The sequence below is a fragment of the Durio zibethinus genome, chromosome 1, assembly GCF_047325235.1.
Source record: "Durio zibethinus cultivar Kanyao isolate XHJ-2024 chromosome 1, ASM4732523v1, whole genome shotgun sequence".
Classification (NCBI taxonomy): Eukaryota; Viridiplantae; Streptophyta; class Magnoliopsida; order Malvales; family Malvaceae; genus Durio; species Durio zibethinus.
Window position 1 is genome coordinate 24,312,559 of NC_143162.1, and position 26,905 is coordinate 24,339,463.

Genomic DNA, 26,905 nt, shown 5'->3' on the forward strand with positions numbered 1-26,905 from the left:
CAAAACTCCTTCCGAAAAAATTTTAAAAAATCTCGAACAACAAAAATTTTCAAAAATCATGAAAAGTAGAAAATGAGTCGTCTTGCCATGAACCTCCACGTGAAGGCTTAAGGGACCACTGTTTGAATTTACAAGCCATAAAAATGGCATTGGCATGCAAAAATATGAAGATGTGCCTAAACCCACCTACCACCCTATCGATCCACAGCTTGCGCATCCCGTCTCTCTATCCGACGTAGTGCCCGCTCGCCCGCCCACCCGCTCATTTCGTCAGTTGGCTTAGGCATACGGAGTTCATTCCCAGTCTAAGATCAGATCGGATCGAGGGTTACAGCCGCAGGATCGGCAGCACGCAGAGGGGGACCCTACCGATCCCCGACTTGCGCATCCTGCCCCTCTAGACGGCTGAACGCCCGCACGCTCATTTCGTGGGTTGACTTAGGCATACGGAGTTCATTCCCAGTCTAAGATCGGACCAGACCGAAGGTTGCGGCAGCACATGCTGGGCTCGGGCATGTGCGGGTGTCACATTTTTCTTCACCGGGGCACCATCATCGGAGCATCACCGAAGAACCTGACCGACGGCTTTGGGGTTTCGACGATCGGGGGGGCGAGAGGGTGTGCGCACATGATGTGTGAAGGGTGCTGGTACTTGACCCTTATATTGGCCCCCTATCTCTCATTAAACCTCGAGAAGTCACTCCCCCTTAAAGAGCATTTGAGATTTTACAGATTTGCTGCCAGTAGCCATTAAAGTGTCTGAAATGGGGACACTTTTTTCAAATGGTCACAAAATCTTGCACACATCGAGTTTTTAGCTGAATTTTTTTGTGCATGCCAATAAAAATACAAGGATCACGACTACCAAGTTTGGGGCCAAAAATCCTTTGGAAAAAATTTTAAAAAATCCTGAGCCGTAAAAAGTTTCAAAAATCGTGAAAAATAGAAAACGAGTCATCTTTCCATGAAACTTAATGTGAAGACTGAAGGGACCATTGTATGAATTTACAAGCCATAAAAATAGCATTGGCAAGCAAAAATTTGAAGATGTGCCTAAACCCACCTACCACCCTATCGATCCACGGCTTGCGCATCCCGTCTCTCTGGCCGACGTAGTGCCCGCCCGTCCGCTCGCCCACTCGTTTCATCGGTTGGCCTAGGCATATGGAGTTCATTCCCAGTTTAAGATCAGACCGAACAGAGGCTTGCGGCAGTAAGATCGGCAGCACGCAGAGGTGGACCCGACCGATCCCCGGCTTGCGCATCCCGTCGCTCTGGTCGACTGAGCGCTCGCACGCTCATTTTGTGGGTTGACTTAGGCATACGGAGTTCATTCCCAGTCTAACCATAGGAGTTCATTCCCAGTCTAAGATTGGACCAGACCGAGGGTTGCGGTGGCACATGTTGGGCTCGGGCATGTGCTGGTGCCGCATTTTCTTCGTCGGGGCACCATCGCCAGAGCATCGTCGGAGAACCTGACTGGCGGCATTAGGGTTCCGGCGATCGGGGGGGCGGAGGGGCGGTGTACGCACATGATGTGCGATGGGTGCTGGTACTTGGCCCTTATATTGGCCCCCTATCCCTCATGAAACCTCGAGAACTCACACCTCCTTAAAGAGCATTTGAGATTTTACAGGTTTGCTGCCAGTAGCCATTAAAGTGTCTGAAATGGGGACACTTTTTTCAAATGGTCACAAAATCTTGTACACTTCCAGTTTTTAGCTAATTTTTTTTGTGCATGCCAACAAAAATACAGGGATCCCGTCTACCAAGTTTGGGGCCAAAACTCCTTCGAAAAAAATTTTAAAAAATCTCAAATCGCAAAAGGCTTTCCAAAATCATCAAAAATAGAAAACGAGTCGTCTTACCATGAAACTCCACGTGAAGGCTTAAGGGACCATTGTGAAATATGAAGATGTGCCTAAACCCACTTACCACCCTATCAATCCACGGCTTGCGCATCCCGTCACTCTGGCCGGCGTCTCGCCCGCCCGTCCGCCCGCTCATTTCGTCGGTTGGCTTAGGCATACGGAGTTTATTCCCAGTCTAAGATCGGATTGGACCAAGGGTTGCGGCAGCAGGATCGACAGCACGCAGAGGGGGACCTGGCCGATCCCTGGCTTGCGCATCCCGCCCCTTTGTCCGACTGACGCCCGCACGCTCGTTTCGTGGGTTGACTTAGGCATACGGAGTTCATTCCCAGTCAAAGATCGGACCAGACCGAGTGTTACGACAGCACATGCTGGGCTCGGGCATGTGCTGGTGCCACATTTTTCTTCATCAAGGCACCATCGACGGAGCATCACCGGAGAACCTGACCGACGGCATTGGGATTCTGGCGACCGGAGGTGCCGGGGGGGTGTGCGCATATGATGTGCGATGGGTGCTGGTACATGGCCCTTATATTGGCCCCCTATCGCTCATCAAACCTTGAGAACTCACACCCCCTTAAAAAGCATTTGAGATTTTACAGGTTTGCTGCCAGTAGCCATTAAAGTGTCTGAAATGGGGACACTTTTTTCAAATGGTCACAAAATCTTGTACACTTCGAGTTTTTAGCTGAATTTTTTTATGCATACCAAGAAAAATACAAGGATCACGTCTACCAAGTTTGGGGCCAAAAATTTTTTCGAAAAAATTTTAAAAAATCCCAAACCGCAAAAAGATTTGAAAATCCTGAAAAATAGAAAACGAGTCGTCTTGCCATGAAACTTCACGTGAATGCTTAAGGGACCATTGTATGAATTTACAAGGCATAAAAATGGCATTGGCACGTAGAAATATGAAGATGTGCCTAAACCCACCTACCACCCTATCGATCCACGACTTGCGCATCCCATCTCTCTGGCCGGTGTAATGCCCGCCCCCCCGCCCGCTCGTTTCATCGATTGGCTTAGGCATACGGAGTTCATTCCCAATCAAAGATTGGATCAGACCGAGGGTTGCGGCAGCAGGATCGGCAGCACACAGAGGGGGACCCGACCGATCCCCGACTTGCGCATCCCGCCCATCTGGCTGGCTGAGCGCCCGCACGCTCGTTTTGTGGGTTGACTTAGGCATACGGAGTTCATTCCCAGTCTAAGCATACGGAGTTCATTCCCAGTCTAAGATCGGACTGGACCGAGGGTTGCGGCAGCACATGTTGGGCTCGGGCATGTGCTGGGGCCACATTTTTCTTCGTCGGGGAACCATCGACGGAGCATCGTCGGAGAAGCTGACCGACGGCATTGGGGTTCTAGCGATCGGGGGTGCCGGGGTGTGTGCGCACATGATGTGCGATGGGTGCTGGTACTTGGCCCTTATATTGGCCCCCTATCCCTCATCAAACCTCGAGAACTCACACCCCCTTAAAGAGCATTTGAGATTTTACAGGTTTGTTGCCAGTAGCCATTAAAGTGTCTGAAATGGGGACACTTTTTTCAAATGGTCACAAAATCTTGTACACTTCAAGTTTTTAGCTGAATGTTTTTGTGCATGCCAACAAAAATACAAGGATCACGTCTACCAAGTTTGGGGCCAAAACTCCTTCGAAAAAAATTTTAAAAAATCTCAAATCGCAAAAAGCTTTCCAAAATCGTGAAAAATGGAAAACGAGTCGTCTTACCATGAAACTCCACGTGAAGGCTTAAGGGACCATTGTATGAATTTACAAGCCATAAAAATGGCATCAGAATGCAGAAATATGAAGATGTGCCTAAACCCACCTACCACCTTATCGATCCACGGCTTGCGCATCCCGTCCCTATGGCCGATGTAATGCCCGACCGCCTGCCCGCCCGCTTGTTTCGTCGGTTGACTTAGGCATAAGGAGTTCATTCCAAGTCTAAGATCAGATCAGACCGAGGGTTGTGGCAACAGGATAAGCAGCAGGCAGAGGGGGACCCGGTCGATCCCCGCCTTGCGCATCCCGCCCCTCTGGCAGGCTGAGCGCCCGTAAGCTCTTTTCGTGGGTTGACTTAGGCATACGGAGTTCATTCCTAGTCTAAGATCGGATCGGACCGAGGGTTGTGGCAGCACATGCTAGGCTCGGGCATGTGCTGGTGCCGCATTTTTCTTCACCGGGACACCATCGTCGGAGCATCCTCAGAGAACCTGACCGACGGCATTGGGGTTCCGATGAACGAGGGGGCCAGGTGGTCTACGCAGATGATATGCGATGGGTGCTGGTACTTGGCCCTTATATTGGCCCCCTATCCCTCATCAAACCTCTAGAACTCACACCCCCTTAAAGAGCATTTGAAATTTTACAGGTTTGCTGCCAGTACCCATTAAAGTGTCTGAAATGTGGACACTTTTTTCAAATGGTCACAAAATCTTGTACACTTCTAGTTTTTAGCTGAATTTTTTTGTGCATGCCAAAAAAAATACAAGGATCACGTGTACCAAGTTTGGGGCCAAAAATGCTTCCGAAAAAATTTTAAAAAATCCCAAGCCGCAAAAAGTTTCAAAAATCATGAAAAATAGAAAACAAGTCGTCTTGCCATGAAACTTCAGGTGAAGGCTTAAAGGACCATTGTATGAATTTACAAGCCATAAAAATGGCATTGGCACGCATAAATATGAAGATGTGCCTAAACCCACCTACCACCCTGTCGATCCACGGCTTGTGCATCTTGTCTCTCTAGTCGGCGTAGTGCCCGCCCGCCTGCCCACTCGTTTCGTCGGTTGCCTTAGGCATACGGAGTTCATTCCCAGTCTAAAATTAGACCGGATCGAGGGTTGCGGTAATAGGATCGGCAGCATGCAGAGGGGGACCCAGTCGATCCCCGGCTTGCGCATCCCGCCCCTCTGGCTGACTGAGCACCCGCACGCTCGTTTCATGGGTTGACTTAGGCATACAGAGTTCATTCCCAGTCTAAGCATATGGAGTTCATACCCAGTCTAAGATCGGACCGGACCAAGGGTTGCGGCAGCACATGCTGGCCTCGGGCATGTGCTGGTGCCGCATTTTTCTTCGTCGGGGCACATGGCCGAAGTATTGCCGGAGAACCTGACCGACGGTATTGGGGTTCCAACGATCGGGGGGGCCGGAGGGGGTGTGCGCACATGATGTGTGATGGGTGCTGGTACTTGTCCCTTATATTGGTGCCTTATCCCTCAGTAAACCTCGAGAACTCACACCCCCTTAAAGAGCATTTGAGATTTTACAGGTTTGCTGCCAGTAGCCATTAAAGTGTTTGAAATGGGGACACTTTTTTCGAATGGTCAGAAAATCTTGTATACTTTGAGTTTTTAGCTGAATTTTTTTGTGCATGCCAACAAAAATACAAGGATCACGTCTACCAAGTTTGGGGCCAAATTCCTTCCGAAAAAATTTTAAAAAATCCTGAACCACAAAAAGTTTCAAAAATTATGAAAAATAGAAAACGAGTCCTCTTGCCATGAAACTTCACGTGAAGGCTTAAGGGACCATTGTATGAATTTACAAGCTGCAAAAATGGCATTGGCTCACAGAAATATGAAGATGTGCCTAAACCCACCTACCACGCTGTCGATCCACGGCTTGCGCATCCTGTCTCTCTGGCCGACGTAGTGCCCGCCCGCTCGCTCGTTTTGTCGATTGGCTTAGGCATAGGGACTTCATTCCTAGTCTAAGATCAAACCAGACTAGGGAATGCGGCAGTAGGATCGATAGAATGCAGAGGGGGACCCGGTCGATCCCCGGCTTGCGCATCCCGCCACTCTGGCCGGGTGAGCGCCCGTACGCTCGTTTCATGGGTTGACTTTGGCATATGGAGTTCTTTCCCAGTCTAAGCATACGGAGTTCATTGCTAGTCTAAGATCGGATCTGACCGAGGGTTGCGACAGCACAAGCTGGGCTCGGGTATGTGCTGGTGCCACGTTTTTCGTCATCGGAGCACCATCATCAGAGCAACGCCGGAGAACCTGACCGACGGCATTGGGGTTCCGACGATCGGGGGGGTCGGGGGGTGTGCGAACATGATGTGCGATGGGTGTTGGTACTTGGCCCTTATATTGGCCCCCTATCCCTCATCAAACCTCGAGAACTCACACCCCCTTAAAGAGCATTTTAGATTTTACAGGTTTGCTGCCAGTAGCCATTAAAGTGTCTGAAATGGGGACACTTTTTTCAAATGGTCACAAAATCTTGTACACTTCGAGTTTTTAGCTGATTTTTTTTGTGCATGCCAACAAAAATACAAGGATCACGTCTACCAAGTTTGGGGCCAAAAATCCTTCCGAAAAAGTTTTAAAAAATCTTGAACAGTAAAAAGTTTTCAAAATCGTGAAAAATAGAAAACGATTCGTCTTGCCATGCAACTTCACGTGAAGTCTTAAGGGACCATTGTATGAATTTACAAGCCATAAAAATGGTATTGGCATGCAAAAATATGAAGATGTGCCTAAACCCACCTACCACCCTATCGATCCACGGCTTGCGCATCCCGTCTCTCTAGTCGGCGTAGTGCCCGCCCGCCCGCCCACCCACCCGTTCGTTCCATCGGCTGGCTTAGGCATACGGAGTTCATTCCCAGTCTAAGATCGGACCGGACCGAAGGTTGTGGTAGCACATGCTGGGCTCGAGCATGTGCTGGTGCCGCATTTTTCTTCGTCGAGGTACCATCGCCGGAGCATCACCGGAGAACCTGACCGGCGGCATTGGAGTTCTAACGATCGGGGGGGGGGCGGGGGGTGTGCGCACATGATGTGCGTTGGGTCCTGGTACTTGGCCCTTATATTGGCCCCTTATCCTTCATCAAACCTCGAGAACTCACACCCCTTAAAGAGCATTTGAGATTTTACAGGTTTGCTGCCAGTAGCCATTAAAGTGTCTAAAATGGGGACACTTTTTTCAAATGGTCACAAAATCTTGTACACTTCAAGTTTTTAGCAAAATTTTTTTGTGCATGCCAAGAAAAATACAAGGATCACGTCTACCAAGTTTGGGCCCAAAACTCTTTCCGAAAAGATTTTAAAAAATCCTGAACTGCAAAAAGTTTCAAAAATCGTGAAAATTAGAAAACGAGTCGTCTTGCCATGAAACTTGACGTGAAGGCTTAAGGGACCATTGTATGAATTTACAAGCCATAAAAATGGCACTGGCACATAGAAATATGAAGATGTGCCTAAACCCCCTCTCACCCTATCGATCCGCGGCTTGCGCATCCCGTCTCTCTGGCCGGCATAGTGCCGCCCGCTCGTTTCGTCGATTAGCTTAGGCGTATGGAGTTCATTCCCAGTCCAAGATCGAACTGGGCTGAGGGTTGCGACAGCACATGCTGGGCTCGGGCATGTGCTGGTGCTGCATTTTTCTTCGTCGGGGCACCATCCCCGGAGAACTTGACCGGCGGCATTGGGGTTCCGACGATCGGGGAGGCCGGGGGGTGTGCGCACATGATGTGCGATGGGTGCTGGTACTTGGCCCTTATATTGGCCCCCTATCCCTCATCAAACCTCAAGAACTCACACCCCTTCAAAGAACATTTGAGATTTTACAGGTTTGCTGCCAGTAGCCATTAAAGTGTCTGAAATGGGGACACATTTTTCATATGGTCACAAAATCTTGTACACTTCGAGTTTTTAGCTCAATTTTTTTGTGCATGACAACAAAAATACAAGGATCACGTCTACCAAGTTTGGGGCCAAAACTCTTTTCGAAAAAATTTTAAAAAATCTCAAACCGTAAAAAGTTTTGAAAATCATGAAAAATAGAAAACAAGTCGTCTTGCCATGAAACTTCATGTGAAGGCTTAAGGGCCATTGTATTAATTTACAACCCATAAAAATGGCATTGGCACGCAGAAATATGAAGATGTGCCTAAACACACCTACCACCCTATCGATCCACGGCTTACGCATCCCGCTTCTTTGGCTGACCTTGTGCCCACCCGCCCGTCCACCCGCCCGTTTCGTCGGTTTGCTTAGGCATACGGAGTTCATTCCCAGTCTAAGATCAAACTGGATCTAGGGTGGCGGCAACCCATGCTAGGCTCGGGCATGTGCTGGTGTCGTATTTTTCTTCGTCGGGGCACCATCGCCGGAGCATTGTCGGAGAACTTGACCGACGACATTAGGGTTCAGGTGATCGGGGGGGTGTGAGCACATGGTGTGCGGTGGGTGCTAGTACTTGGCCCTTATATTGGCCCCCTATCCCTCATCAAACCTTGAGAACTCACACCCCCTTAAAGACCATTTGAGATTTTACAGGTTTGCTACCAGTAGGCATTAAAGTGTCTGAAATGGGGACACTTTTTTCAAATGGTCACAAAATCTTGTACACTTTGAGTTTTTAGCTGAATTTTTTTGTGCATGCCAACAAAAATACAAGGATCACGTCTTGGGGCAAAAACTCCTTCCGAAAAAATTTTAAAAAATCCCAAACCATAAAAAGTTTTGAAAATCGTGAAAAATAGAAAATGAGTCGTCTTGCCATGAAACTTCACGTGAAGGCTTAAGGGACCATTGTATGAATTTACAAGCCATAAAAATGGCATTGGCACATAGAAATATAAAGATGTGCCTAAACCCACCTACCACCCTATCGATCCATGGCTTGTGCATCCCGTCTCTCTGGCCGGCGCAGTGCCCGCCCGCTTGCCTGCTCGTTCGTTTCGTCGATTGGCTTAGGCATACGGAGTTCATTCCCAATCTAAGATCATACCGGATCGAGGGTTGCGACAGCAAGATCGACAGCAAGACGAGGGGGACCTGATCGATCCTCGGCTTGCGCATCCCGCCCCTCTGGCTGGCTGAGCGCCCGCACGCTCGTTTCGTGGGTTGGCTTAGTCATACGGAGTTCATTCCCAGTCTAAGATCAGACTGGACCGAGGGTTGTGGTAGCACATGCTGGGCTCAGGCATGTGCTGGTGCCGTATTTTTCTTCACCGGGGCACCATCGTCGGAGCATCGCCGGAGAACCTGACTGGCAGAATTGGGGTTCCGACGATCGAGGCGGCCGGGGGGTGTGCACACATGATGTGCGATGGGTGCTGGTACTTGGCCCTTATATTGGCCCCCTATCCCTCATCAAACCATGACAACTCACATCTCCTTAAAGAGCATTGGAGAGTTTACAGGTTTGCTACCAATAGCCATTAAAGTGTCTGAAATAGTGACACTTTTTTCAAATGGTCACAAAATCTTGTACACTTCGAGTTTTTAGCTGAATTATTTTATGCATGCCAATAAAAATACAAGGATCATGTCTACCAAGTTTGGGGTGAAAACTCCTTCCAAAAAAATTTTAAAAAATCCCGAACCGTAAAAAGTTTCAAAAATCGTGAAAAATAAAAAACGAGTCGTCTTGCCATGAAACTTCACGTGAAGGCTTAAGGGACCATTGTATGAATTTACAAGGCATAAAAATGGAATTGGCACGTAGAAATATGAAGATGTGCCTAAACCCACCTACCACCCTTTCTATCCACGACTCACGCATCCCATCTCTCTGGCCGGCGTAGTGCCTGTCTGCTTGCCCGCTTGCTCGTTTCGTCGGTTGTCTTAGGTATACGAAGTTCATTCCCAGTCTAAGATTGGACTGGACCGAGGGTTGCTGCAGTACGATCGATAGCACGTAGAGGGGAACCCGACCGATCCCTGACTTGTTCATCCCGCCCCTCTGGCCGGCTGAGCGCCCGCACGCTCGTTTTGTGGGTTGACTTAGGCATACGGAGTTCATTCCCAGTCAAAGATCGGACCGGACCGAGGGTTGCGACAACACATGCTGGGCTCGGGCATGTGCTGGTGCCACATTTTTCTTCGCTGGGGCACCATCGTCGGAGCATCGTCGGAGTACCTGACCGACGGCATTGAGGTTCCGACGATCGGGGGGGCCGGGGAGGGGGTGTGCGAACATGATGTGCGATGGGTGCTGGTACTTGGCCCTTTTATTGGCCCCCTATCCCTCATCAAACCTCGAGAACTCACACCCCCCTAAAAAGCATTTGAGAATTTACAGGTTTGCTGCCAGTAGCCATTAAAGTGTCTGAAATGGAGACACTTTTTTCAAATGGTCACAAAATCTTGTACACTTTGAATTTTTAGCTGAATTTTTTATGCATGCCAACAAAAATACAAGGATCACGTCTACCAAGTTTGGGGCCAAAACTCCTTCCAAAAAAATTTAAAAAAATCTCGAACCGTAAAAAGTTTCAAAAATTGTGAGTAATAGAAAACGAGTCGTCTTGCCATAAAAATTCACGTGAAGGCTTAAGGGACCATTGTATGCATTTATGAGCCAAAAAAATGGCATTAACATACAGAAATATGAAGATGGGCCTAAACCCACCTACCACCCGATCGATCCATGGCTTGTGCATCCCATCTCTCTGGTCGGCGTAGTGCCCGCCCACCCGGCCGCCCGTTCGTTTTGTCGGTTGGCTTAGGCATACGGAGTTCATTCCTAGACTAAGATTGGATCAGACCGAGGGTTGCGGCAACAGGATCGATAGCACGCAGAGGGGGACTCGATCGATCCCCGGATTGCGTATCCCGCCCCTCTGGCCAGCTGAAGGCCTGCACGCTCGTTTCGTGGGTTGACTTAGGCATACGAAGTTCATTCCCAGTCTAAGCATACAGAGTTCATTCACAGTCAAAAAAATTTTAAAAAATCCCATCTCTTTGGCCGGCGTAGTGCCCGCCTGCCCGTCGGCTCGTTTCGTCGGTTGGCTTAGGCATACAGAGTTCATTCCTAGTCTAAGATCAGATCGGACCGAGGGTTGCGACAGCACATGCTGGGCTCGAGCATGTGCTGGTGCCACATTTTTCTTCACCGGGGCACCATCGTCGGAGCATCGCCAGAGAACCTGACCGGCGGCATTGGGGATCCGACGATCGAGGGGGCCGGGGGGGTGTATGCACATGATGTGCGATGGGTGGTGGTACTTGGCCCTTATATTGGCCCCCTATCCCTCATCAAACCTTGAGAACTCACACCCCCTTAAAAAGCATTTGAGATTTTACAGGTTTGCTACCAGTAGCCATTAAAGTGTCTGAAATGGGTACACCTTTTTCAAATGGTCACAAAATCTTGTACACTTCGAGTTTTTAGCTGAATTTTTTGTGCATGCCAACAAAAATACAAGGATCACATCTACCAAGTTTGGGGCCAAAACTCCTTTCGAAAAAATTTTAAAAAATCCCAAACCTTAAAAAGTTTTTGAAAAACGTGAAAAATAGAAAACGAGTCGTCTTGCCATGAAACTTGACGTGAAGGCTTAAGGGACCATTGTATGAATTTACAAGCCATAAAAATGGCATTGGCACGTAGAAATAAGAAGATGTGCCTAAACTCACCTACCACCTTATCAATCCACGGCTTGCGTATCCCGTCTCTCTGGCCGACGCAGTGCCCGCCCGCCCATCCGCCCGCTCGTTTCATCGATTGGCTTAGGCATACGGAGTTCATTCCCAGTCTAAGATCGAATCAGACCAAGGCTTGCCACAGCAGGATCGACAGCACGGAGAGGGGGACCGACCAATCCCCGGCTTACGCATCCCGCCCCTCTGACTGGCTGAGCGCCCGTACGCTCATTTCGTGGGTTGACTTAGGCATACGGAGTTCATTCCTAGTCTAAGCATACGGAGTTCATTCCCAGTCTAAGATCGGACCGGACCGAGGGTTGCGGTAGCACATGCTGGGCTCGAGCTTGTGTTGGTGTCGCATTTTTCTTTGCCGAGGCACCATCGTCGGAGCATCGCTGGAGAACCTGACTGACGGTAATTGGGTTCCGACGATCGGGGGGGCCGGGGGGGTGTGCGCACATGATGTGTGATGGGTGCTGGTACTTGGCCCTTATATTGGCCCCCTATCCCTTATCAAACCTTGAGAACTCACACCCCCTTAAAAAGCATTTGAGATTTTTCAAGTTTGCTGCCAGTAGCCTTTAAAGTGTCTGAAATGGGGACACTTTTTTCAAACGGTCACAAAATCTTATACACTCTGGAGGTTTTAGCTGATTTTTTTTGTGCATGCCAAAAAAAATACAAGGATCACATCTACCAAGTTCGGGGCCAAAACTCTTTCTGAAAAAATTTTAAAAAATCCCGAACCATAAAAAGTGTTGAAAATCATGAAAAATAGAAAACGAGTCGTCTTCTCATGAAACTTGACGTGAAGGCTTAAGGGACCATTGTATGAATTTACAAGCCATAAAAATGGCATTGGCATGCAGAAATATGAAGATGTGCCTAAACCCACCTACCACCTTATCAATCCACGGCTTGCGCATCCCGTCTCTCTGGCCGACACAGTGCCCGCCTGCCCATCCCTCTGCTCGTTTCATCGATTGGCTTAGGCATACGGAGTTCATTCCCAATCTAAGATCGGATCGAATCAAGGGTTGCCACAGTAGGATCGACAGCATGGAGAGGGGGACCCAACCAATCCCTGGCTTACGCATCCCACCCCTCTGGCTGGCTAAGCACCTGTACGCTCATTTCATGGGTTGACTTGGGCATATAAAGTTCATTCCTAGTCTAAGCATACGGAGTTCATTCCCAGTCTAAGATCGGACCGGACGGAGGGTTACGGCAGCACATGCTGGGCTCGAGCTTGTGTTGGTGTTGCCTTTTTCTTCGTCGGGGCACCATCGTCGGAGCATCGCTGGAGAACCTGACTGACGGTAATTGGGTTCCGACGATCGAGGGGGCCGGGGGGTATGCGCACATGATGTGTGATGGGTGCTGGTACTTGGCCCTTATATTGGCCCCCTATCCCTTATCAAACCTTGAGAACTCACACCCTCTTAAAGAGCATTTGAGATTTTACAAGTTTGCTGCCAGTAGCCTTTAAAGTGTCTGAAATGGGGACACTTTTTTCAAATGATCACAAAATCTTGTACACTCTTGAGTTTTTAGCTGAATTTTTTTGTGCATGCCAAAAAAAATACAAGGATCACGTCTACCAGGTTCGGGGCCAAAACTCTTTCTGAAAAATTTTAAAAAATCTCGAACCATAAAAAGTTTTGAAAATCGTGAAAAATAGAAAACGAGTCGTCTTGCCATGAAACTTCTTGTGAAGGCTTAAGGGACCACTGTATAAATTAACAAGCCATAAAAATGGCATTGGCACGTAGAAATATGAAGATATGCCTAAACGCACCTACCACACTATCGATTCATGGCTTGCGCATCCCGCCTCTCTAGCTGGCGTCGTGCCCGCCCTCCGACCCACCCACTCGTTTCGTCGGTTGGCTTAGGCATATGGAGTTCATTCCTAGTCTAAGATAGGACCACACCGAGGGTTACGGTAGTAGGATCGGCAGCAAGCAGAGGGGGACCCGGTCGATCCCAGGCTTGTGCATCCCGTCCCTCTGGCCGGCTGAGCGCCCGCACGCTCATTTCGTGGGTTGACTTAGGCGTACGGAGTTCATTCCCAGTCTAAGCATACAGAGTTCATTCCCAGTCTAAGATCGGATCGAACCGAGGGTTGCGGCAGCACATGCTGGGCTCGGGCATGTGTTGGTGTCGCATTTTTCTTCACCGGGGCACCATCGTCGGAGCATCGTCGGACAACCTGACCGACGGCATTGAGGTTCCGATGATCGGTGGGGTTAGGGGGTGTGCGCACATGATGTGCGATGGGTGCTGCTACTTGGCCCTTATATTGGCTCCCTATCCCTCATCAAACCTCGAGAACTCACACCCCCTTAAAGAACATTTGAGATTTTACAGGTTTGCTGCTAGTAGCCATTAAAGTGTCCGAAATGAGGACACTTTTTTCAAATGGTCACAAAATCTTGTACACTTCGAGTTTTTAGCTGAATTTTTTTGTGCATGCCAACAAAAATACAAGGATCACGTCTACCAAGTTTGGGGCCAAAACTCCTTCCAAAAAATTTTGAAAGATCCCGAACTGCAAAAAGTTTTAAAAATCATGAAAAATAGAAAACGAGTCATCTTGCCGTGAAACTTCATGTGAAGGCTTAAGGGACCATTGTATGAATTTACAAGCCATAAAAATGGCATTGGCATGCAGAAATATGAAGATGTGCCTAAACCCACCTACCACCCTATCGATCCACGGCTTGCGCTTCCCGTGTCTCTGGCCGATGTAGTGCCCGCCCGCCCATCCGCCCGCTCGTTTCGTCGGTTGGCTTAGGCATACAGAGTTCATTCCCAGTCTAAGATTGAAATGAACCGAGGGTTATGGCAGCGGGATAGGCAGCACACAGAGGGGGACCCGACCGATCCCCAGCTTGCACATCCCGCCCCTCAGGCCGGCTAAGCACCCGCACGCTCGTTTCGTGGGTTGAGTTAGGAATACGGTGTTCATTCCTAGTCTAAGCATACGGAGTTCATTCCCAGTCTAAGATCAGACCGGACTGAGGGTTACGACAGCACATGCTGGGCTCGAGCATGTGGTGGTATCGCATTTTTCTTTGTCGGGGCACCATCGCCGGAGCATCGCTAGAGAACCTGATCGATGGCATTGGGGTTCCGACGATCGGGGGGGCTGGGGGGGTGTGCGCAGTTGATGTGCGATGGGTGCTGGTACTTGGCCCTTATATTGGCCGCATATCCCTTTTCAAACCTCGAGAACTCACACCCCCTTAAAGAGCATTTGAGATTTTACAGGTTTGCTACCAGTAGCCATTAAAATGTCTGAAATGGGGACACTTTATTCAAATGGTCACAAAATCTTGTACACTTCAAGTTTTTAGCTGAATTGTTTTTATGTATGCCAAAAAAAATACAAGGATCACGTCTACCACGTTTGGGGTCAAAACTCCTTCCGAAAAAATTTTAAAAAATCTCAAACCGTAAAAAGTTTCAAATATCGTGAAAAATAGAAAACAAGTCGTCTTGCCATGAAACTTCATGTGAAGGCTTAAGGGACCATTGTATGAATTTGCAGGCCATAAAAATGGCATTGGTACGCACAAATATGAAGATGTGCCTAAACCCACCTACCACCCTATCGATACACGGCTTGCGCATCCCGCCTCTCTGGCCGGCGTAGTGCCCACCCGTCCGCCCGCCCGCTCGTTTCGTCGATTGGCTTAGGCATACGGAGTTCATTACCAGTCTAAGATCAGACCGCATCGAGGGTTGTGGTAGCAGGATCGGCAGCACGTAGAGGGGGACCCGGCCAATCCCCGGCTTGCGCATCCCGCCCCTCTGGCCGGCTGAGCACCCGCACGCTCGTTTCGTGGGTTGACTTAGGATACGGAGTTCATTCTAGTCTAAGCTTACGGAGTTCATTCCTAGTCTAAAATCAGACCGGACCAAGGGTTGCTGCAGCACATGCTGGGCTCGTGCATGTGCTGGTGTCGCATTTTTCTTCTCCGAGGCACCATCACTGGAGCATCGCCAGACAACCTGACCGGCGGCATTGGGGTTCCGACAATCGCAGGGGCCGAGGGGTGTGCACACATGATGTGTGATGGGTGCTAGTACTTGGCCCTTATATTGGCCCCCTATCCCTCGTCAAACCTAGAGAGCTCACCACCCCCTTAAAGAGCATTTGAGATTTTACAAGTTTCCTGCCAGTAGCCGTTAAAGTGTCTGAAATGGGGACACTTTTTTCAAATGCTCACAAAATCTTGTACACTTTGAGTTTTTAGTTGAATTGTTTTATGCATACCAACAAAAATACAAGGATCACGTCTACCAATTTTGGGGCCAAAACTCCTGAAAAATTTTTAAAAAATCCCAAACCGCAAAAGGTTTCAAAAATCATAAAAAATAGAAAATGAGTCGTCTTGCCATGAAACTTCACGTGAATGCTTAAGGGCCATTGTATGAATTTACAAGCCATAAAAATGGCATTGGCACACAAAAATATGAAGATGTGCCTAAACCCACCTACCACCCTATCGATCAACGACTTGCGCGTCCCGTCTCTCTGGCCGGCGTAATGCCTGCCCGTCCGCTCGTTTTGTCGATTGGCTTAGGCATACGAAGTTCTTTCCCAGTCTAAGATCGAACCGAACCGAGGGTTGCGAAAACAAGATTGGCAGCATGCAGAGGGGGACCCGGCTAATCCCCGGCTTGCGCATCCTGCACTTCTGGCCGACTGAGTGCCAGCTTGCCCGGCCGCCCACTTGTTTCATTGGTTGGCTTAGGCATACGGAGTTCATTCCCAGTCTAAGAATGTACCAGACTGAGGGTTGCGGCAGCAGGATCGACAGCACGCCGAGGGGGACCCTACTAATCCCCGGCTTGCGCATCCCGCCCCTCTGGCCGGCTAAGCGTCCGTACGCTCGTTTCGTGAGTTGACTTAGGCATACGAAGTTTGTTCCCAGTCTAAGCATACGAAGTTCATTCCCAGTCTAAGATCTGACCTGATCGAGGGTTGTGGCAGCACATGCTGGGCTCGAGCAAGTGCTGGTGCCGCATTTTTCTTTGCCTGGGCACCATCGCCAGAGCATCGCCGGAGAACTTGACCGACGGCATTGGGGTTCCGACGATCGGGGGGGCCAAGGGGGGTGTGCGCACATATGTGCGATGGGTTCTGGTACTTGGCCCTTATATTGGCCCCCTATCCCTCATCAAACCTCGAGAACTCACACTCCCTTAAAGAGCATTTGAGATTTTACAGGTTTGCTGCCAGTAGCCATTAAAGTGTCTGAAATGGGGACACTTTTTTCAAATGGTCACAAAATCTTGTATAGTTCGAGTTTTTAGCTGAATTCTTTTGTACATGCCAACAAAAGTAAAGGGATCATGTCTAAAAATTTTGTGGCTAAAACTCTTTCCGAAAAAATTTTAAAAAATCCCGAACCGCAAAAAGTTTCAAAAATCATGAAAAATAGAAAACGAGTCGTCTTGCCATGAAACTTCACATGAAGGCTTAAGGGACCACTGTATGAATTTAGAAGCCAGAAAAATGGCATTGGCACACAAAAATATGAAGATGTGCCTAAACCCACCTACCACCCTATCGATACACAGCTTGCGCATCCCGTCTCTCTGACCGGCGTAGTGCCCGCCCGCTAGCCCTCCCAATCGTTTCGTCGATTTTACATAAGCTTATGGAGTTCATTCCCAGTCTAAGATTGGACTGGACCAAGGGTTGCTGTAGCAAGATTGGCAGCACACAGAGGGGGACCCGATCGATCCCCAACTTGTGCATCCCGCTCCACTGGCCGGTTGAGGGCTCGCACGCTCGTTTCGTGGGTTGACTTAGGCATACGGAGTTCATTCCTAGTCTAAGCATATGGAGTTCATTCCCAGTCTAAGATCGGACTGAGGGTTGTGACAGCACATGCTGGGCTTGAGCATGTGCTGGTGCCGTATTTATCTCCACCGAGGCACCATCGTCGGAGCATCGCCGGAGAACCTGACCGACGGCATTGGGGTTTCGACGATCGGGGGGCTGGGGGGTGTGCGCACATGATGTGCAATGGGTACTGGTACTTGGCCCTTATATTGGGCCCCTATCCCTCATCAAACCTTGAGAACTCACACCCCCTTAAAAAGCATTTGAGATTTTACAGGTTTGCTGCCAGTAGCCATTAAAGTGTCTGAAATGGGGACGCTTTTTTCAAATGGTCACAAAATCTTGTACACTTCGAGTTTTTAGCTTAATTTTTTTATGCATGCCAACAAAAATACAACGATCACGTCTACCAAGTTTTGGACTAAAAATCCTTTCGAAAAAATTTTAAAAAATCCCGAACCGCAAAAGGTTTTGAAAATCATGAAAAATAGAAAACGAGTCATCTTGCCATGAAACTTCATGTGAAGGTTTAAGGGACCATTGTATGAATTTACAAGCCATAAAAATGGCATTGGTATGTAAAAATATGAAGATGTGCCTAAACCCACCTACCATCCTATCGATACACGGCTTGCGCTTCCCGTCTCTCTGGCCGACGTAGTGCTCGCCCACCCGCTTGTTTCGTCGGTTGGCTTAGCCATACAGAGTTCATTCCCAGTGTAAGATTGGACCGGACCGAGTGTCATGGCAGCAAGATCGATAGCACACAGAGGGGGGCCCCGCCAATCCCCGGCTTGCACATCCCGCCCCTTTGGTCGATTGAGCGCCTGCAGGCTTGTTTCGTGGGTTGACTTAGGCATACGGGGTTCATTCCCAGTCTAACCATATGGAGTTCATTCCCAACCTAAGATCAAACCGGACCGAGGGTTGCGACAGCACATGCTGGGCTCAGGCATGTGCTGGTGCCGCATTTTTCTTCACCGGGGCACCATTGTCGGAGCATTGTCGGAGAACCTGACCGACGGCATTGGCGTTCCGATGATCGGGGGGGCCGGGGGGGTGTGTACACATGATGTGCGATGGGTGCTGGTACATGGCCCTCATATTGGCCCCCTATCACTCATCAAACCTCGAGAACTCACACCCCCTTAAAGAGCATTTGAGATTTTACAGGTTTGCTGCCAGTAGCCATTAAAGTGTCTGAAATGGGGACGCTTTTTTCAAATGGTCACAAAATCTTGTACACTTCGAGTTTTTAGCTGAATGTTTTTGCGCATGCCAAAAAAAATACAAGGATCACGTCTACCAAGTTTGGGGCCAAAACTCCTTTCAAAAAATTTTTTAAAAATCTTGAACCACAAAAAGTTTCAAAAATCGTGAAAAATAGAAAACGAGTCGTCTTGCCATGAAGCTTCACGTGAAGGCTTAAGTGACCATTGTATGAATTTACAAGCCATAAAAATAGCATTGGCATGCAGAAATATGAAGATGTGCCTAAACCCACCTACCACCCCATCGATCCACCGCTTACGCATCCCGTCTCTTTGGCCGACGTAGTGCCCGCCCGCTCGCTCGTTTCGTCAGTTGGCTTAGGCATACGAAGTTCATTCCCAGTCTAAGATCAGACCGGACCGAGGGTTGCGGAAGTAAGATCGACAGCACACAGAGGGGGACCCGGCCGATCCCCGGCTTATGCATCTCGCCACTCTTGCCGGCTGAGCGCTCGCACGCTCGTTTCGTGGGTTGACTTAGGCAAATGGAGTTCATTCCCAGTCTAAGCATACGGAGTTCATTCCCAGTCTAAGATCAGATCAGACCAAGGGTGGCGGCAGTACATGCTGGGCTCGGGCATGTGCTGGCACCGCATTTTTCTTCATCGAGGCACCCTCGCTGGAGCATCGTCGGAGAACCTGACCTGCGACATTGGGGATCCGACGATCGGGAGGGGCGGGGGGTGTGCGCACATGATGTGCGATGGGTGCTGGTACTTGGCCCTTATATTTGCCCCCTATCCCTCACCAAACCTCAAGAACTCACACCCCCTTAAAGACCATTTGAGATTTTACAGGTTTGCTGTCAGTAGCCATTAAAGTGTCTAGAATGGGGACACTTTTTTCAAATGGTCACAAAATCTTGTACACTTCGAGTTTTTAGCTGAATGTTTTTGTGCATGCCAAAAAAAATACAAGGATCGCGTCTACCAGGTTTGGGGCTAAAACGCCTTCTAAAAAAATTTTTAAAAATCCCGAACCGTAAAAAGTTTCAAAAATCGTGAAAAATAGAAAACGAGTCGTCTTGCCATGAAACTTCACGTGAAGGCTTAAGGGACCATTGTATGAACTTACAAGCCATAAAAATGGCATTGGCACATAGAAATATGAAGATGTGCCTAAACCCACCTACCACCCTATCGATCCACGGCTTGCGCATCCCGTCTCTCTGGCCGACGTAATGCCGCCCCCCTGCCCGCCAGTTCGATTCATCAGTTGGCTTAGGCATACGGAGTTCATTCCTAATCTAAGATCGAACCAGACTGAGGGTTGTGGCAGTAGGATCGGCAAGACGCAAAGAGGGACCTGACCGATCCCCGGCTCGCGCATCCCACCCCTTTGGCCGGTTGAGCGCTCGCACGCTCGTTTCATGGGTTGACTTAGGCATACGGAGTTCATTCCCAGTCTAAGCGTACGAAGTTCATTCCCAATCTAAGATCGGACCAGACCGAGGGGTGCGGCAGCACATGCTGAGCTTGGGCATGTCTGGTGCCGCATTTTTCTTCGTCGGGGCACCATCACCGGAGAACCTCACTGGTGGCATTGGGGTTCCCACATCGGGGGGCCGGGGGGTGTGCGCACATGATGTACGATGGGTGCTGGTACTTGCCCTTTATATTGGCCCCCTATCCCTCATCAACCTCGAGAACTCACACCCCCTTAAAAAGCATTTGAGATTTTACAGGTTTGCTGCCAGTAGCCATTAAAGTGTTTGAAATGGGGACACTTTTTTCAAATGGTCACAAAATCTTGTACACTTCAAGTTTTTAGTTGAATTGTTTTGTGCAAGCCAACAAAAATACAAGGATCATGTCTACCAAGTTTGGGGCCAAAATCCTTCCAAAAAAATTTTAAAAAATCTCGAACCGTAAAAAGTTTCAAAAATTGTGAAAAATAGAAAATGAGTCGTCTTGCCATGAAACTTCACGTGAAAGCTTAAATGACCATTGTATGAATTTACAAGCCATAAAAATGGCATTGGCACGTAGAAATATGAAGATGTGCCTAAACCCGCCTGCCACCCTATCGATCCACGGCTTGCGCATCCCGTCTCTTTGGCCGACGTAGTGCCTACCCCCCCGCCCGCCCGCTCGTTCGTCAGTTGGCTTAGGCGTACGGAGTTCATTCCCAATCTAAGATTAGACCGGACTGAAGGTTGCGACAGCAGGATCGACAAGATGCAGAGGGGGTCCCGACCAATCCCTGGCTTACGCATCCCAACCCTCTGGCTGATTGAGCGCCCGCACGCTCGTTTCGTGGGTTCGCTTAGGCATACGAAGTTCATTCCCAGTCTAAGCATATGGAGTTCATTCCCAGTCTAAGATCGGATCGGACCGAGGCTTGTAGCAGCACATGCTGGGCTCAGGCATGTGCTGGTGCCACATTTTCCTTCATCAGGGCACCATCATCAGAGAACCTGACCAGCGGTATTGGGGTTTCGGTAATTGGGGGGGCCGGGGGGGTGTGCACACATGATGTCATATGGGTCTCTCTGGCTTGCACTTCCCGTCTCTATGGCTGGCGCCGTGCCGGCCCGCTCGTTTCCTCGGTTGGCTCAGGCATACGGAGTTCAATCCCAACCTAAGACCAAACCGAAACGAGGGTTATGGCAGACATGCTGGGCTCAGGCATGTGCTGGGGCTGTATTTTTCTTCACCGGTGCACCATCGTCGGAGCAACGTCGGAGAACCTAACCGACGACATTAGGGTTCCAATGATCGGGGGGGCCGGGGGGTGTACGCACATGATGTAAGATGGGTGCTGGTACTTGGCCCTTATATTGGCCCCCTATCCGTCATCAAACCTCAAGAACTCACACCCCTTTAAAGAGCATTTGAGATTTTACAGGTTTGCTGCCAGTAGCCATTAAAATGTCTGAACTGGGGACACTTTTTTCAAATGGTCACAAAATCTTGTACACTTCGAGTTTTTAGCTGAATTTTTTTTGCATGCCATAAAAAATACAAGGATCACGTCTACCAAGTTTGGGTCCAAAAATCCATCCGAAAAAATTTTAAAAAATCTTGAACCATAAAAAGTTTCAAAATTCGTGTAAAATAGAAAACGAGTCGTCTCGCCATGAAACTTCACGTGAAGGCTTAAGGGACCATTGTATAAATTTACAAGCCATAAAAATGGCATTGGAATGCAGAAATATGAAGATGTGCCTAAACCCACCTACCACCCTATCGATCCACAGCTTGCTTATCCCGTCTCTGTGGACGGCGTAGCGCTCGCCCGCCCGCTCATTTTGTCGGTTGGCCTAGGCATACGGATTTCATTCCCAACCTAAGATTGAACCAAACCAAGGGTTGCAGCAGCAGGATTGGCAGCAGGCAGAGGGGGACCCGACCGATCCCCGGCATGCGCATCCCACCCCTCTAGGTGACTGAGCACCCACACGTTCGTTTCATGGGTTGACTTAGGCATACGGAGTTCATTCCCAGTCTAAGCATATGGAGTTCATTCCCAGTCTAAGATCGGATCAGATCGAGGGTTGGAGCAGCACATGCTGGGCTCAGGCTTGTGCTGGTACCGTATTTTTCTTCGTCGGGGCACCATCGTCATAGCATCGCTGGAGAACCTGACCGGCGGTAATGGGGTTCCGGCGATCAGGGGGGCCAGGGGGGGTGTACGCACATGATGTGCGATGGGTGCTGGTACTTGGCCCTTATATTGGTCCCCTATCCCTCATCAAACCTTGAGAACTCACACCCCCTTAAAGAGAATTTGAGATTTTTCAGGTTTCCTGCCAGTAGCAATTAAAGTGTCTGAAATGGGGACACTTTTTTCAAAATGGTCACAAAATCTTGTACACTTCGAGTTTTTAGCTAAATTTTTTTGTGCATGCCAACAAAAATACAAGGATCACGTCTATCAAGTTTCGGGCCAAAACTCCTTCCATAAAAATTTTAAAAAATCCTGAACCGAAAAAAGTTTCAAAAATCGTGAAAAATAAAAAAGGAGTCGTCTTGCCATGAAACTTCAGGTGAAGGCTTAAGGGACCATTGTATGAATTTACAAGCCATAAAAATGGCATTGGCAGACAGAAATATGAAGATGTGCCTAAACCGACCTACCACCCTATCGATCCATGGCTTGCGCATCCCGTCTCTCTGGCCGACGTAGTGCCCGCCCGCTCGCTCACTCGTTTCGTCGGTTGGCTTAGGCATACAGAGTTCATTCCCAGTCTAAGATGGGACTGGAATGAGGGTTGCGGCAGTAGGATCGGCAGCACGCAGAAGGGGACCCGGCCGATCCCCAGCTTGTGCATCCCGCCCTTCTGGCCCACTGAGCGCCCGCACGCTCATTTCGTGGGTTGACTTAGGCATACGGAGTTCATTCCTAGTCTAAGCATACAGAGTTCATTCCCAGTCTAAGATCGGATCGGACTGATGGTTGCGATAGCACATGTTGGGCTCGGTCAAAATGCAAAGGGGGACCCGACCGATCCCCAGCTTGCATATCCCGCCCCTCTGGCCGGTTGACCACCCGCACGCTCGTTTCGTGGGATGACTTAGGCATACGGAGTTCATTCCCAGTCTAAGATCGGATCGGACCAAGTGTTGCGGCAGCACATGCTAGGCTTGGGCATGCGTTGGTGCCACATTTTTTTTCATCGGGGCATGATCGCCGGAGCATCGCCAGAGAACCTGACCGGTGGCATTGGGGTTCCGGCGATCAGGGGGTGTGCGCACATGATATGCGATGGGTGCTGGTACTTGGCCCTTATATTAGCCCCCTATCCCTCATCAAACCTCGAGAACTCACACCCCCTTAAAGAGCATTTGAGATTTTACAGGTTTGCTGCCAGTTGCAATTAAAGTGTCTGAAATGGAAACACTTTTTTCAAATGGTCACAAAATCTTGTACACTTTGAGTTTTTAGCTGAATTTTTTTGTGCATGCCAACAAAAATACAAGGATCATGTCTGCCAAGTTTGTTGCCAAAACTCCTTCCGAAAAAATTTAAAAAAATCTCAAACCGCAAAAAGTTTCAAAAATCGTGAAAAATATAAAACGAGTCGTCTTGCCATGAAACTTCACGTGAAGGCTTAAGGGACATTGTATGAATTTACAAGCCATAAAATTGGCATTGGCATGTAGAAATAAGAAGATATGCCTAAACCCACCTACCACCCTATCGATCCACGGCTTGCGCATCCCGTCTCTCTGGACGGCGTAGTGACTGCCTGCCCGCCCGTCCGTTTGTTTCGTCGATTGGCATAGGCATACGGTGTTCATTCAAAGTCTAAGATCAAACCGAACCAAGGGTTACGGTAGCAGGATCGGTAGCACGGAGAGTGGGACTTGGTAGATCCCCGGCTTGCGGTTCCCGCCCCTCTGGCCGACTGACCGCCCGCACGCACGTTTCGTGGGTTAACTTAGGTATACGGAGTTCATTCCCAGTTTAAGATCGGATCAGACCGAGGGTTGTGATAGCACATGCTAGGCTCGGGCATGTGCTGGTGCCGCATTTTTCTTCGCTGGGGCACCATCGCCAGAGCATCGCCGGAGAACTTGACCGGCGGCATTGGAGTTCCGACGATCGGGGGGCCGGGGGGGTGTGCGCACATGATGTGCGTTGGGTGCTGGCACTTGGCCCTTATATTGGCCCCCTATCCCTCAACAAACCTTGAGAACACACACCCCCTTAAAGAGCATTTGAGATTTTACAGGTTTGCTGCCAGTAGCCATTAAAGTGTCTGAAATCGTGACACTTTTTTCAAAATGTCACAAAACCTTGTACACTTCGAATTTTTAGCTGAATTTTTTTGTGCATGCCAAAAAAAATACAAGGATCATGTATACCAAGTTTGGGGCCAGAACTCCTTCCAAAAAATTTTTGAAAAATTCAGAACCGCAAAAAGTTTTGAAAATCATGAAAAATAGAAAACGAGTCATCTTGCCATGAAACTTCACGTGAAGGCTGAAGGGACCATTGTATGAATTTACAAGCCATAAAAATGGCATTGGTATGTAGAAATATGAAGATGTGCCTAAATCCACCTACCACCCTATCGATCCACGGCTTGCGCATTCTGTTTCTATGGCCGGCGTAGAGCCCGCCCGCGAGTCCACTTGTTTCGTTGGTTGGCTTAGGCATACGGAGTTCATTCCTAGTCTAAGATCAGACCGGACCAAGGGTTATGACAGCAAGATCGACAGCACATAGAGGGGGACCCGACCGATCCCCGGCTTGCGCATCCCACCCCTTTGGCCGGCTGAACGCCCGCACGCTCGTTTCGTGGGTTGACTTAGGCATACGGAGTTCATTTCCAGTCTAAGCATACAGAGTTCATTCCCAGTCTAAGATCAGACTGGATCGAGGGTTGCGACAGCACATGCTGGGCTCGGGCATGTGTTGGTGCTGCATTTTTCTTCGTCGGGGCACCATCGTCAGAGCATCACCAGAGAACTTGACCTGCGGCATTGGGGTTTCGACGATTAGGGGGGCCGGGGGGATGTGCGTACATGATGTACGATGGGTGCTGGCACTTGGCCCTTATATTGGCCCCCTAGCCCTCATCAAACCTCTAGAACTAACACCCCCTTAAAGAACATTTGAGATTTTACAGGTTTGCTGCCAGTAGCCATTAAAGTGTCTGAAATGGGGACACTTTTTTTGAATGGTCACAAAATCTTGTACACTTCGAGTTTTCAGCTGAAATGTTTTATGCATGCCAACAAAAATACAAGGATCACGTCTACCAAGTTTGGGGCCAAAACGCCTTCCGAAAAAATTTTCAAAAATCCCGAACCGCAAAAAGTTTCAAAAATCATGAAAAATAGAAAACGAGTCGTCTTACCATGAAACTTCACGTGAAGGCTTAAGGGACCATTGTATGAATTTACAAGCCATAAAAATGGCATAGGCACGCTGAAATATGAAGATGTACCTAAACCCACCTACCACCCTATCGATCCACGGCTTGCGTATCCCGTCTCTCTGGCCGACGTAGTGCTTGCCCGCCCGTCCGCTCGTTTCATCGGTTGGCTTAGGCATATGGAGTTCATTCCCGATCTAAGATTAGACCGGACCAAGGGTTGCAGTAAGAGGATCAGTAGCACATAGAGGGGGACCCGACTGATCCTTGGCTTGCGATCCCGCCCCTCTGGTCGGCTGAGCGCCCGCACGCTCATTTCGTGGGTTGACTTAGGCATACGGAGTTCATTCCAGTCTAAGCATACGGAGTTCATTCCAGTCTAAGCATACGGAGTTCATTCCCAGTCTAAAATCGGACCGGACCGAGGGTTGCGGCAGCACATGCTGGGCTCGAGGATGTGCTGGTGCTGCATTTTTCTTCGTTGGGGCACCATCGTCGGAGCATCGCCAGGGAACCTGACCGACGACATTGGGGTTCCGACGATCGGGGGGTCGGGGGGGGTGTGCGCACATGATGTGCGATGGGTGCTAGTACTTGGCCCTTATATTGGGCCCTTATCCCTCATCAAACCTCGAGGACTCACACCCCCTTAAAGAGCATTTGAGATTTTACAGGTTTGCTGTCAGTAGCCATTAAAGTGTCTGAAATGGGGACACTTTTTTCAAATGGTCACAAAATCTTGTACACTTCGAGTTTTTAACTTAATTTTTTTGTGCAAGCCAACAAAAATACAAGGATCACGTCTACCAAGTTTGGGGCCAAAACTCTTTTCGAAAAAATTTAAAAAAATCCCGAACCGCAAAAAGTTTTGAAATTCATGAAAAATAGAAAACGAGTCATCTTGCCATGAAACTTCACGTGGAGGCTTAAGGGACCGTTGTATTAATTTACAAGCCATAAAAATGGCATTCACATGTAGAAAAATGAAGATATGCCTAAACCCACCTACCACCCTATAAATCCACGGCTTGCGCATCCCATCTCTCTAGTCGACGTAGTGCCCACCCGCCCGCTCGTTTCATCGGTTGGCTAAGGCATACGGAGTTCATTCCCAGTCTAAGATCAGACCAGATCGAGGGTTGCAGTAGCAGGATCAGTTGGACGCAGAGGGGGACCCGATCGACCCCCGGCTTGCCCATCCTGCCTCTCTGGCCGACTGAGCGCCCGCACGCTCGTTTCGTGGGTTGACTTAGGCATACAGAGTTCATTCCCAGTCTAAGCATACGGGGTTCATTCCCAGTCTAAGATCAGACCGGACTGAGGGTTACGACAGCACATGCTGGGCTCGGGCATGTGCTGGTGCCGTATTTTTCTTCGTCGGGCCACCATCGCTGAAATATCATCAAAAAACCTGACCGACGGCATTGAGATTCCGGTGATCGAGGGGGCCGGGGGGGTGTGCACACATGATGTGCAATGGGTGTTGGTACTTGGCCCTTTTATTGTGCAAGCCAAAAAAAAAACAAGGATCACGTCTGCCAAGTTTGGGGCCAAAAGTCCTTCCGAAAAAATTTTAAAAAATCCCGAACCGCAAAATTTTTGAAAATGATGAAAAATAAAAAACGAGTCGTCTTACCATGAAACTTCACGTGAAGGCTTAAGGGACCATTTTATGAATTTACA